The 12,752-nt window shown below is 38.2% G+C and overlaps 1 protein-coding gene across 2 annotated transcripts in view; it reads left to right on the top strand.

Moving 5' to 3' along the window:
- Positions 1–284: 284 nt before the first annotated feature.
- HECA (hdc homolog, cell cycle regulator) overlaps positions 285–12,752 on the top strand; it is a 35,479-nt gene continuing 23,011 nt past the window's right edge. The window contains exons 1-2 of one of the 2 annotated variants that reach the window (XM_015592123.2): positions 285–992; positions 3,614–3,727. The gene's annotated coding sequence lies outside the window, so the exon portion shown is untranslated. The remainder of the gene's footprint in view (positions 993–3,613; positions 3,728–12,752) is intronic. The other variant, XM_015592124.2, reaches the window with a different exon arrangement.

The following is a 12,752-nucleotide window of genomic DNA, read 5'->3' as shown; positions in this document are numbered from 1 at the left end:
GCGGCAGCGCCACCCTCGGGCCCTGGCCTTGGTGCCCGTGCTGGCAAAGCTGAGTGTGTGCTCCGGCCCGGAGGGAGGGAGGAAGGAAGGAAGGAAAGAAAGAAAGAGCTGCCTAAGTTGAGAAAAATGATCCGATTGAAAACTTAGGCACCCGTTCATTCTCTCCTGTACTCCCCTCACCCACCCGCCTTCCCCCTCACTCCCCGAGAGAAGAGCCTTAAATCCCAGCAAATCTGGACTTATTGTGTCGATTGCCACAGGTGAAGAAAGCCTCGAGATATATATTTTTTTTTCTGTAGGGTGTGTGTGCGTGTGCTGTTTAATTCAGTTGCTCGCTTGAGGAAGGAAGAGAATCTGAACTTGACTTCCGTTCTCAGCCCAGAGTTAAAAAAAAAAATCGTCCACTATTTAATACTGCTTCACAAATTTGGAAGCCTAATAATTTTAGGTAGTGCCTGAATACACCTTTTCAGGAGGCACTTAAGGAATAGTGAAACGTGACAGGATTGCCATTGTCACTACAAAGACATGGTTTTCGTTAGGCGGTGCAAACACTTTTTACTTACTTGGACAGTTCCTTGATTCCTCTGGTCAGACAGTTTTTCAGGAAAGGGGATATAGGTAGGTTATAATGGAAGGAGATTAAGACCTTTATTTTTGGCTTTTAACTTGGTAACTTTCAGCTTTTGAAGCTGTTATTTATTTGGATCAGTCACTTTTTAAACAGGGCACCTGCACTTAACCCCAATAGAAGTGTCGCCTATTAGAAACAGAACCTTAGGGTGCATTGGCTGTGTCTCTGCATTGGAGAAATAGGAAGTTTCCCAAACTTGACACATTTGTGAATGTTTGATAATGCACCTTTGGCCAGATTGTCTTCTCCATGTTCTTTTGTTTTCCTAGCTCTAAACTTCATTTTGGTATTGATGTGACTGAGGGGAAGGAAGACAGACTCCTGGCTCAGCCATTTAGAACTTTGTCATCTTGAGAAGGTTAGTCTTTCTGAGCCTCAATTTCCTCACCTGTGGAATTGAAGAAAAGATATACACTGATTATATTGGCCCCTTGACAGGGTTATTGTAGGGCTCAGAGTGGAGCGTACCTTGTTTTTCCTTTTTTTGGGGGGGCGTCTGTATGGAAGCCTTAAGTTGGCTGTTTCCTCTTCTTTCTCCAAAGGATTGGACCACTTTAAGGTGGTGTGAAGAAATTTTTTTCTTAGGCTGGTATCTCCTCATTTGTTATGGTGTGCCTGTTATTACTGTCCTCCGAAGTGGCAGACTCAGGTTTATTTAGCAGTTCTGTATATAGCTGTGTATTTCTGATTTGGGGCTTGTTTTATTAATTGAATGTGGGGAAAGAGGGAAGAAATGGGCCTAACATTGCCGTAATCAGGGTTAGAAAGGGTACAAACTTATTTTAGAACAGTGAACTGAGGTTTATGATGCCAAATTCTTGGTTCTGACATGGTGTGAAATCTCAGTGAATGATCTACTTTAATTCAAAGAACCGCTCACTGCAGTTGATGATAACTGAACATGGATGCTGAGACCTCCTGTGTGCAAAATTGATAAATAAGGAAATTACAGATACTTTTTGTTTTACCGTTTAAAGCTGTGCATTATAAGGTAGGGATGGGAGAAGTGGTTTTGGTGAATTTTTAAAGGAAGTGGCGACAGATATGTGCAAACTCTTAGATAAATCAACTGATAAGGCCCAATTATTTTTGAATTTTAAAATGACATTATGGACTTACAGTATATTTCAACTTTTTAACTTTGACATTAGATGATGTGATTGTATTACAAATCTAACAATTCTTCCAAGGATGTAGTAAATCTACATTCTGTTAAACTTGTAAATGGTTCGTTTTCACCATTTGAGTCAGTCGTGATCTACATCTGCAAGAATGAAAAAATGACTTCGCTTAAAGTTAATAGTATTAATTTATGGTTATTCGGAGTTCGTAGAATGGTTTTATGTCTTGTAGTTCTTTGGCAGTGTGGCTCTCAGTGCAGGATAGTATTAGTTCTTAGTCATTCACTGTTCGTCAGTAGGTATAAATAACCACTTATTCTATAAAAGAAGATTGCTAGCTAGGGAAAGCTTGGGGAAGCCATGGTCTGGTTGTAGTTGAAGTTAAACCAGTTGCAGTTGTACATCTTGGGTAAATTGAATATTAATTGTAAGACTTTGTACCCCAATAAAAAATTCATTAGTACATTTTTAGATACTGTTTATGTATGTTTTTGAAGCTTTTTCCAGGGATTGGAGTAAAAGATGAGGAAGCACTACCTTCCTCCTACATAGTAAAAATCTCTATGCACATATTGTAGCATTTTGATTGTAGGTGGACAAGATTTGCCAATCGTTATTTTTAGGATTGAGTTATCATGCAGTAGGTTATAACTATGTAGTTTTATTCTGGAATTCTTGTTCCATTGGACCTCCACTTTTTTTGCTTCAGGCCTAACAATATATGAACCCTTGATCATAGTGTCTGATTTTCAGTGGGCCTGGATCCCAAGTCCTTTTATAAATTCCTGTTTTCTGGATGACCATGGTTCACCACTCCACCCATTCTTGACTTCAACCGTAACCCCTGGGCTGCAGAGTCTGCCTTAATACATTCAGCAGCTCTTGTTAGGAGATGGAGTTAGTTTACATAGTGATTGGCTTTTCATTGGGTATAGCTTGATTCACATCCTGGCTCCTCAAATTACTTGCCATATGATCTTGTGCAAGTCATTCGATGTCTCTTAGCCTCAGTTTCTGCATATTTAAAATGGGATTATTGTACCTACCCATAGATATATATAGTAAGATACACATTATATATATTATACTATATATGTGTGTATGTATGTGTGTATATATATATACATGTACACACACATACATACACTCACATAGTGCCTGAGTTATAAAATGAGCTTACTAAGTATTAACTTTTTGTCTTAGATCTTGGAAATAGTCTCTGAGATGGAGATTTATGTGCAGGAAGTTTACCGGGGTTGTCCTTGGCATCATTACTAGTGGGGGTGTGAGAGAAGCAGGCTTCTGCAGAGGAGGAGTTGAACCGTGATGCAGATATAAGTGAGCTTTGGAGCTGGAATGGCCCTGCAGAATTTATCTCACCTAGAGGCATGGTAGCAGGGCCTTTAAACCTTTCCTCCCCTACTGACTTGTCATTTGGACATGGTCTTCCCCCAGGAAGAGATTATGACTTGCGGGTGGCATCTCTTAGCTGGAGAGCCTCTGTGGAGAGGGACTCACCTGAGCCTTTGGCTCCCAGTGAAGGAGGGCCCCTCCTACCTCCCGAATGTTATGGGTTGCTTCACTTAGACCATGGGTGCCATTCACAAAATGCAGGTGTAGGATAATAGTTCTAACAGCTAAGTAGGCTTCATGGACCAGGCTGGGATTTAACACTATTATAACATTGTTTTGATGGGAAAATGTGTTCTGAATTCCACACATCTGTTTACAAATAGATTTTTGGAGCACCACCTGTTCCCTGTAAACAAAATTTGTATTTTTCTGCATACTTAAGCCTCTGAACATTCTTTTTATAACCCCAGGTTTGTAGTATATTTTAAATAGTTTCTCTTTTTAGGTATTTACTTGAATTCTTACTACATTTTAAATTACCTATATCCATCGGAAGGAAAATGAAGAGTGTTGCCTGCTGTTTGTTTTCAAACCAAGGAATTTTTATTGAGGGTCTAAGGTATGTAGAGCATCATTGTGGTCTTGGAAGACATTTTCTTACTTTATCTTGAAATTACTTTTGTCAGGTCTTTAAAAATATCTGTTACTTTTGGACCTTGTCTTTTGAAATCCAACTTTATAATTGGCATTGGTAGAAAATATTGCCTCATCCATCCAAGATTCATCATGTGCACTTTATATGTCATAGTAAGAAAGAATTATTATGTGCTCTGCTAATGGAGTTTTATGCACAGCCCTTATTCTTTCTCTCTTTACTTGTTACAGGACCTGAGCTTAAATTCTAGAAACGAAACCTTCAGTGTCAGCTTTCCTATAAGTCCAAGAATATATATTATTTTGTAAAAAATTGAAAACAGGAGATAAAACTGGGAAATCTCTTTCGGCTTAATCCCCCTGTGAATTTACTCCAGGCTTTTAGCTATGAACAATTTAAAGAACTCGATGGTATCAAAAGGAAGACTTGGGAAAATAAACTGTCCTGACTGATTTTGATCTCCAGCTCTTTGGCATTTTTAAGAGATTGATTTATCATTATTTTAGCAGCCATAAAATGGGCATTATGGAAAACATTTTAAAAAATAAGATAAAGTTCTTTTCTACTTTCTAGTCAGACACATAATCCCACCAGTTAGATCACCATTGTTAATATTTTAATATACTTGTAGCCTTTAAAATTTTTTTCTTGCATACTTTAAAAAGTACATATGTAGCTTTTGAAGAGTCATTTTATGATCTGCTTTTTACGCGTACACTATTTTGTGGACATTTTAGCACAGCAGAAATATATAGGTGTATCGCCATTTTAATTATTGCATAATATACCATCATATGTCTGCATATTGGATAGTTTAATCAATCTGCTATTGTTTGATTTTTAGGTTCTTATTCATACATCTCTGGACATTATCCAACTACTTCCTGTGGACTTGCTATGTCAAAGGATATGCCTATTTTTATGATTTTTAATACTTGTTGACAGATTACTTTATAGAAAGGTTGTACCAGTTTGACTCTGTTTGGTCAGAGTGCCCTTTCTCAGTCCCTGGTTCTTGGTGTTTTAAAGAAATCCTGGAGAATTGCTGGGACCTCAGAGTGTCTCAGCAATAGGAGGGCCCTGTTTAGATTGAGAGCCTGGAGCTGCCACACTTACGGGGCCTTTCCAAAGCAGCATTTGTTTCTCCCGGGGACTTCTGTGCTCTTTAGTGATTTGGTGGCTAACAAGGATTCAATAAAATATCTAATAATGATAAATGATATTTTAGCGGCTGGTAATAGTGAAGATAAAAGCACAGGCTTTTGAAATCCGGTCTGTACCATTATTCTAGTCTTAAGAAGTAAGGCCTAGGATTTTTGACATTTTAGTTAAAAAGTACGAGGTTTGAATGGACCAGGGTGTAAACCTAGGTGCTACAACTTACTAGCATAGTTACTATGGGGAAGATTATTTAACCTTTTTCAGCTCCCATTTTCTAAGTGCAACCCTTTTGGAGTGTTTTTGAATATTAAGAAAAATATATGTGAAAGATCTTGGCACAGAGCCGGACAGATTTGGGTACTAGCAACAATAGCCTATATAAGTTTTGTGATTGATTCAACCTTATCCAATAACAAAACTTGTTAAACTATTCTGCTGTTGAGAATAGACACTGAGAGACAATAAGATGACGATAATCTGTGAATATTGATATAGAAAAAGACTGGTATTCAGATTTTTAATTAAAGCACCGATTTCACTATAAATGATTTGGTCTTCCCTTATCATCTCTCTTTGATCATAGTCTACCTGGAAAAATTAGATAATTTAGTTAAAAGAAAGTGAAAAGCAAAGTGTGAAAACTGTTATATCTTCCTTTCTTCATTCATTCACTTATCCATCTCATATATATTGAGTGTCTGCTGTTTGTCAGGCACTGTGTTAGGCTCTGGGATTACAGGGGCAAAAGAATTGGGCCCGAGGGGCTTTTGGTCTAGATGGGAGCCTTTATAGAAACAAGTGCAAGTAGGTTATTACAGGTACTACACAAGGGCAGTTATGAAATAAAAAGCAGGAGCTTCTGAGGTGGTAAAATATTGGATTGAATGTGGGGATTGGATTTGAAGATATGTAGAAGTGAAATAAGCATGTGGAGTTGAAGAGTAGCTGAAAGGAGGTAAGGAGCTCAGGGTGTTTCAGGGATCAGCTAGGGCTTAATGTTACTGAGGACTAAACAAAGACCCTTCCCTCTTCAGAAAGTTCAACAACCAGAAAGTTCTTCCATTAGTTTAGTTGTTCATTTGCTTGCTTATTCATTGTTTTGTTCATCTATGCACTCATCCAATTACGAAGCACTTTGTATGTGCTTACTGTCTTCTGCGACTGGAAATATAATTTTGAATTATATTTGGAAGTGTGAGAATCTACACCCCCATAGGCTGTTGGTGAAGCTGGGACAGAGACATGTATGTACCGCTCGGAACCATGATAATGTGCTGTGGGTGCCCAGTGGGAAAATAGTTTGTTTCTTGGAAGAGAGGACAGTTGAGCTGTGTCTTGCAGGAAGAGAAGCAGTTAGCTCTGAAAACAAAGGAAGTATGTTTCAAGCAGAGGGAAGTGGGAAAGAGCCTTGATTTCTGGTTGCTGCTAGGAGTTTGTGGCTGGTTTGAGGTGCAGCACTAGGCTTGAAAGGGATGGGGACAGACAGTCACATTTGGATGTTTTGTAGCCAGTGCAGAACCATCCCTGAGGTTTGTCAGCAGGGACATGGTCAGCTGAACCTGCCAAAGGGAATAATCTTAGGTTGTTGACAAGCATGTAAAGTTAACACAATGGGTATCTTGGCAATTTTTCTTTTGATACAGCTTGTCAAGGCATGGGTTGGCGATCCAACCTGCCATGCACCCTTGATTGTGATTTTTCAGTAAAGCGATGTGCAGACTGCACATACTGCTTTTCTGCACAGCTGGATGATAGTGTCGCAGCACACACGGCTGCTGTGTGGAAAGGCTGTCTTAATAGTGGGCACCAGCATCCCTGTGCTTCTGAGCCATGGGAGGTTAGCTAATTGAGGTTAACTTCAAAGAACCAAATGCCAAGGGAAGGGTTGAGGCCATCTGAGCAGAAAGGCTTTTCTCTGGAGGGAGGGGGGTGTCCCTATGTTTTTTTTTTTTCATATTTTGCTACACAGTATTTATCTTTGTGCCAATTGGGACTAATTTTCTTGGTTTGTCTTTTTATTTTTATCATCAACTCAGTTTTAAAACAATAAGCTCTGGTGAGGGGAATATCATTGTTTTATACAAAGTGACTGTGTTTTAATTCTGTATATTTCAGAAAGCTTCCAGTTCTCAGTGGTTGGTGAAATAGCAACTTGCTTTATTTAATCAATATGATGTTTTAGCTTGATTGTACTTGAGAGGTTTTTATAAACTGGCAAAAAGTGAGTAGCATTTTTAACACTTAATAATTATCTGTTCTGGTTTATCAGAAGTAGAAAGAGAAAACAAATTATTTCTGCTAAATTATACTTATGAGAATAATACTTGAAAACAGTATAAGAGAAACAAAGATTAAGAGGAAGTTTAAAGAAAAGCGAGGAAAGAGGAAGACTTAAAGAGGAAGTATTAATCATATCATTGTTTGACTGCAATTATGGTTTAAAAAGTTCAGTGGTTTTCATATACACTCATAATACAGTGTATTTCATAGTTTTAAATTGTCAGAGAGGAAAAACTTTACCCTCTTAGGTTCATTATTTGGGGAGCTTCCAATTAAACTGATAAGAGATAGATAAGCAAGAGAAAAGACAGACTTAACCACAGAAAAACATGACTAAAATGGGCCAAGGGTTAGAATTTGTGGCTTATATACCATCTTAATAGGAGAAGGGGAGAGAGAAGGGCATTAATGGGGGAAAAAATGATTTCCTAATAGAGGGGCTGACCAGGCAGGAAGGGAACCTATAGGAAAACGAATAATTTTTTGGAAAGATAAATCGGTCTTTCCTATTAGAGAATTTATAAGAGATATGATAGTTTTGTGACAATGTCTGTTCAAGTGTGCTGTGGAGATTTATCTCTGCTGATAAGATTCAGTCTTCCCTGGTTGCTCCTATGGAGAGGATTTATGACAATTGAGTTCTTTTGAGAGGCTCTGCTTTTAGGTAGATAAGATTTTTCAGGAACTATAGTGCCTTCAACTCAAAATAATTTTTTAGGCCACAATGACATATTCCGGACCCCTTCAAAATACATTGTAGCTCAAATCACATTACCCCTACCCCATAATATCAATTACAGATAGTCAGCAAACACAGTATCATAATTTAGGATTTCTGTTTTTCATTGTATTGGAACTTTATTAGAAATAGACAGCCTTAGGGCATATGCCTTTATAAAGATGATAAAGAGAATGAATTTAGGCAAAAGTTAGCAGGATGTCAAATTGCTCATATAAGTAAGGGAGATATTTGCTAAATATAAAATGTATATTTTTCCCTAGGGGTAACCCTAAGTCTGATGGTACTTTAGATCATGTCCCTTCAAGTTAAAGCATCTCAGGAGTCTTTTGACACTAATGTTGAAACTGAATCACAAACTATTTTAGTTTTCTAATGAGCACTCCTGAATGTGATGATTATTTCTATATAATATTTAGTAGAACTCTGTTATAACACAACTTATTAAAGTGATACACTACTTGTTATGCCAGACAAAACTCAGTGTCTGGGCAGAAATGGAAACTAAGGAATGTACAGAAGCAAGTTCTGGCTATTTTTGATTGGCAGCAGGTGCAGTCTGTAATCTGAGAGACAGCCTGGGATAGTTGGTGATGGTCATTAATGAAGAGATACTGCTGCCAGAACCCATGTAGAGAGCCTGGCATTGAGAATAGGAAGTGTTTTCCAGTGGTAGAGGCAAAATCGTGCACATCTAACATGAGATAGTGTCAAGGATTTTTCCAAATGGTTTCCAACTCCTTAGATTTCTTCTTATTGGGCAGCCTTACACATTGCAGGAACCACATACACCCTGTAGTATGTGGTTCCGCTATATTAAGCCTTTAGTTTTAGAGGTGCAGATGATGTTTTGCAGTACAGAAGCAAATGAGGTTAGGTTCCTGGGTGGTAGGTGTGTTGGGGCTGTAGAACCATAGAATCCACAGAAAGGAGAAGTGGCTTTCATAGTGACGATGATACTACTGCCCTTTATTGAGAGCTTACTAAGACCAGGTGTGACACCCAGCAGTCTGCAATCTACATGAGGACGAGGACACTAAGCTCCAGAGATGGCCTCCTTCCCTTCTGCAGACAAGACATGCTTTGGTTGGGGAGATGATGATGCCACAGTTGGATCCTACTTGATGCTGAGTTTGTCTTGAGTGACACACACATGTGCATGAAGAATGAATAAGCTTTAAAGTAGATGACTTAAATTCAGTATAAAAATGTCAAGGAAGCAATAGAGCTGTATAAATTACTTTTGAAAGGCCTCAAGCTTATCATTCTGGCACTTGAACTGAAATTAAATTTGTAAAACAAGAAAACACTTGAGCAAGGAAGCACTTCACTCACACATTGTACACTCAACGTTGATCTGATTCCCTGATGTGATAGGACTTCCTGCTCTTGGAATTGTGGAGATTGTGAACCTTTGAACTGATACTTTCTGTTCTTAATGGATTTGACGATTCATAACTGGGAACCAATTATCTTCTTTAGGCTAACGTCCTAGAAGTGGGATCGCTGGTCACAAGGCCTGCAGTTTTCCAGGCTTCGATCCAGGTTGCCAAACTGCTCTCCTGAAGGGGTTTAACCTTTTCACTAACACTGGCCCTGCCTGGAGTGCTTCTTTCTTCACACTCCTCAGCATGGATTTCGATAACCAATTTCATCTTTGCCAATTAGATGAAAAAGTGTACATCCCATTGTTGTTTTTATTTGTATTTGTGGAATTATCAGTGAGTAAGTGTCTTTTTATATGTATACTGCTTATTTGTATTTTTTTCCTGTTTGCTCTTTTTATCCATTTTACTGATGGGATATTTGGGTTCTTATTGATTTGCACAAAGTCTTCAGGATACTTTAGGATGTACTTTTTCCCTAGTTTATGGTTTTTTTTTTTTTTTTGCTGTATTTAAGATGCTTTCATTGGTTAGAAATGTTACAGTTTTGTATAATCACAGAACATCCACATAGAGATAGAACCTCAAGAGGAAGACAGGGGAGAGTGAGGAAAGTTGTTTGAAATTGCTTGTAAGAAGAGTGGTTTGGGCATGGCATAAGGTTAGACTGAGTTCATTTGGATGTCAGTGCACAGTAATGCTGTAACACTTGTGAGGTTCTGTTTCCTTTTCACATTTAATTTTTGAGGCCATTTCACAGAATCAGTTGCAACTGCCACCACCCTCCCAGACCTCGTCTCTGACCCTCGGCTTCCCTGGCCACTACTCACCACGCTCCGGTTGACAGCTGAGCTCCAGTGCTCAACACCTATCCCTTGCACATTTCTAAAATCCCTTGCAGTTTTTATTCCAGCTAGTTCCAAGGACTTTGAAACTTGTAGATAAAGGCCCATTATTTTCTTATCGCCTCTTCTCAAGAACCAAACTGCAAACAGGCCTCTTGTAGACTAAATTGTCCATAACCTCCTTGTAATAAAAAACTTAAATGCTCAGTCACAAGAAAGTTCTCATGTTTCACATTCTAGCACTTGGATTGAAATCACATTTGTATGTTAATAAAATGAGAACATAGCACTCAATTGAAACAAGAGTTTATTCGCACCCAGTACATCATGCTGGTTTAGTCAGCCCTTGTGCTTTCTCAGATGTCTGAGATTTGGAAAAGGTTCTCAAACTCTTTGCTTGCTCTAAAGAGTGTGGGATTTGAGATTTGGTTATAATTTGAGATCTGCCATTTTGCAAGACCAACAAACCTTTCTGAGCCCAAATGTTCTTATGTGTAGAAAGTGAGGATAACATAATATTGTCTGTAACTCTCAAACAAACTGTAGAGCTATTAGAAAAGGCAAATAGTTGTGTCATGATTTGGGGATTTTAATGTTTTCTAGTTGGGTTTTTGGTTTTTAGTTTATCATGTGGTAGTGAGATTGTTTCCCAACTAGTGACAAAATGTGCTCTCTGATTTGTTGGAAGAACTCAGGGCAGATTTTTGATTTCCCCCACGGAGTTTGAGGCGAATGTTACTCTCTCAAACTCTTTATTCTGCTTCCTTTGGGGAGCCTCTAGTTTCTCTTCAAGTTCACATCTTGGAGCTCTTACTGTGAGATTTTCCCAGAGACTCTGCAGTGCTTGCCTGCTGGTCTCAGGGCAAGCCCAGCTCCTTGAGTGAGTTGAACTCTTCTGGAGTTTCTGCAAAAGGCCTTTCTGATCCCAGCGTGGAGAAGAACTGGCAGCCGAAGCCTTGGGAGGGTTCTTTTCACCAGTGTGAGTATAGCTGACTTGGGGATTGTTTTGCTGTGATCTGTGAATCATCCTGTCCCCAGGTTTCATTTCCACTGTGATTTTAACCATTTGATTAGCAGAGCCTTCTTGCCTTTGGCCCGTTGTACTGCATGATTTATGAGTATGTGCCTGTATTTGTAATCAGCCTCACATAGTTTGTATCTTGATTCACTTCAGACCTTTCTGCTTTCTGCTCTTTACCTGCCTCTAGGGTCCTGTGGAGTGGGAGTTTTTAAGTGTTGTAGAAGCATTGAAATGCTTACATATGACTTTAATTTGCTTCCCTACGTCCCTTTTAGATTTTGCATTTTATATTAGGTTAAAGAAAAAGAAAAACAAGACAAAGGACACACAAAACAGAACAAAAAACTTATAGAGGGATACAACAGATAGGTCGTTACCAGAGGGGAAGCGGAGTGAAGGGGGCCTGAAGGGGGGTGAAAGGAGGAATGGGGGTCAGTCATGCGGTGAGGTATGGCAACTAGACTGTCAGTGATGAGCACGATGTAATGCATGCAGATGTTGCTTTATAATGTTGCACGCCTGAAACTTACACAGTGTTCTAAACCAATGTTACCTCAGAAAATTAAAAGAATTGTGACTATATCAAATTATATTATGGATTAAAAAATAACTTCTATAGGCATTATGATACTTGGTATGTATGTCTATCATTATATGTATGTAAATATAGCAATATTTATATTGAATCATTGCTTTTCTTTGTATTCCATTAATTAAAAACAATTTGTAAACTTCATCTTTGAGATATCCAGATTTGAAATTTTTGACTTCAAATAAGTCAGTTTTCCATATAACTTATTTTTTTAAGATTCTGTAAGGTATGTGATCTAAAGATTACTGGAAGAATTTTTAAATAATTAAGTTGAAATGTTTTTTTCTTGACAGATTTGGAAATACTATTTAGAATTCATTTGAAATATAATCATATACATTTATATATATTTACATATTTCAATAGAATTATATGTAATATGACAGTCTCATGTCAAAAAGAAACGTCTAGATACTTTTGGTAACTTATAAATGGTATATTATTTTGTTCTCTCTAGTTTAGAAATGAATAGTTTTGAGTCTTTGAGAATAGTCATACTAAGAATTATATCTGTGTTCCACAAGAATTAGTAATTGAGAAAGGAATGAATGTCTACTTATAAAACATCTCTAGCTTAATATGTCAGTGGGGTCTAAGCTTTGAGATTCCTTTGCAGTAAGAAATTTTATGAAATACTCTCTTGACAATAAGTCATATTATAGCAGACTGTGTTGAGTGTACTTTGGTCATGAACTGCTGGGCTGGGACATAGACGTGACTGATTTCTTGGGTCTAGTTTTCATTTTTGCTGAGATATATGTGAAACTTAGACATGCCCTCTCCTTTGACAAGTCTTTCCTTGTTGCAGCAGGTTCTGTAACTTGCTTGTTGGTTGCTGACAGCACAGGCCAGCAGTATGGCCTCCAGGCAAAGGCTTTGTCTTTTCTCCCTAGATCCCAGCAGAGTGACTGCCAGAGTGGGAGGGATTCTGCTATGAAGCATTTTCCCCAGTTTATTTTGAAGAGA

This window comes from Pteropus alecto, unplaced genomic scaffold, assembly GCF_000325575.1.
Source record: "Pteropus alecto unplaced genomic scaffold, ASM32557v1 scaffold185, whole genome shotgun sequence".
NCBI classification, from domain to species: domain Eukaryota; kingdom Metazoa; phylum Chordata; class Mammalia; order Chiroptera; family Pteropodidae; genus Pteropus; species Pteropus alecto.
Note: the sequence above shows the minus strand (reverse complement) of the source record. Positions and strands in the feature narration are given on the sequence as shown.